Genomic DNA, 1,663 nt, shown 5'->3' with positions numbered 1-1,663 from the left:
CAAAAATCATCTAGACAACGGTTGCGCTTATCCAGAAAAAAAAAGTTATTTTTATTAGTTAAAATTCACTTAAAAGTATGCTAATGCTCAATTTCTTACTGATTACTCATACGGAAGGTGCCTCTGGTATCCTTTCAATTAAATCTTTTCTTTACACACATAAATATAATCACACATAATTCATATACACACAGAAATACGTGCATGTTAATAGGAATACATAAAATTTGTATTTCGCAATATGTTTATGACATTCTGCATAATTTTGCATATCGACGTGCATTTAAATAACAGCGGTTAATTTGTAGAGGCAAATATCATTAATGCTAAAACAAACAGTTTGTTAAGTTTCGCCAATCGAGTTTCTTTCTCGAACAACATGAACAGAATTTTAATCTGTCAGAAATTGCTGCCTCCTTCATCTCTTCATCGCATCTTATACAAAATTCTTTAATCCAAAACAGCTGTTATATGTCATTTCATTGAAATTTTTATTTCTTCCAGAAACTTCATACTTCTACCAACTGCATCAACCCACCATCTCTGTACCAAACGTACCCGGATTATGAAATCACCCCCAAACAACACAATGTACCATAGTAGTCTTATTTTGTGGTATCTCATTTAAAATTTTTATTTTCTCTTTTTTTTCTATTTTTTGAATTTGATATCAGTTGGAATTGAAAAACTATGGACGTCATGTTTTTTTTTATCGTTATATAATAACAAAAACAACAGTTAAGGATAATGATGACGAAAAGGGTATGATGAGGATGAGAATGACGCTGATGACATCATCATCATCATCATTGCCATCAGCATCAAGATAATGTAATATAAAACACTTTTAAAACCTTAGATACTTCTTACTATTGAATAGAATATATGAACCAAAAATCGATTGATTTTTACATAAACGTACATAGAGCAAAGCAAAAAAAAAAGACATAACGTTAGAGAATACACCAGAGTCAACTGAAAATCAAATACAGTGGGAGGAAATGTGTGCAAAATATTCAGTACAATGTATATCTACAAAAAGAGTTCCTTGGAACAGAAAAATGTGTATCGTAGCAACGTAAACGTAACCCGACATAGCCAACAAGGAATTCATCTACACATTATGAACAACAAGTAACTAGATAGTCAAAGTTTCTCATTTTTTTGTTAAAGCACATGACCAGTTGTCATGGGAATATGGTAGTAGAATCCAATAAATGTTGATTGAATGCTGAAGAGAAGCATTAATTCTCTGTAACAAAAAATGGTGGTGAGAAGGGAGAGAGAATATCAGGAACTTCTACAGGACACAACTCCGCGATTGTCTAGATGACTTACAAGTTTATGCGACTTTGTGAGATCATGATAAACTCAATCGGCCTCATATCCTCCGAGGTTACCTCATCACTGACCAATTACCTAAATTGTGCCGCGAAAGATGCACCGTTCTGGTAAGTGACATCGACAGCGATTGTCTTCTTGTAGTTCTTCCCAAATATTTTGAGAATAGATTACGAGTTTGTGTTTTTTGTATTTTGGGGGCTTCCATTTCTGTCTGTCGGGGTAACGTTTCTGCCAGCTTGTCGTCTCATATCTAAAGTCTTCATGCTCGAAGGTACACCTGCAATGAGAATGCAAGGCGTTGATGTTGCATTGTTGTTTT

The 1,663-nt window shown here is 33.9% G+C and overlaps 1 long non-coding RNA gene across 1 annotated transcript in view; it reads left to right on the top strand.

Annotated features, from left to right (window-relative positions):
- Nucleotides 1-1,663, top strand: part of LOC128250132 (uncharacterized) — an 80,496-nt gene that overhangs the window by 78,482 nt on the left and 351 nt on the right. Inside the window, exon 4 of the long non-coding RNA XR_008266256.1 lies at nucleotides 505-1,663. This exon is cut by the window's right edge and continues 351 nt beyond it. This is a non-coding gene — a long non-coding RNA (uncharacterized LOC128250132). The remainder of the gene's footprint in view (nucleotides 1-504) is intronic.

This window comes from Octopus bimaculoides, chromosome 19 (genome assembly GCF_001194135.2).
Source record: "Octopus bimaculoides isolate UCB-OBI-ISO-001 chromosome 19, ASM119413v2, whole genome shotgun sequence".
Classification (NCBI taxonomy): Eukaryota; Metazoa; Mollusca; class Cephalopoda; order Octopoda; family Octopodidae; genus Octopus; species Octopus bimaculoides.
This window is presented reverse-complemented; position numbering and strand designations above follow the sequence as displayed.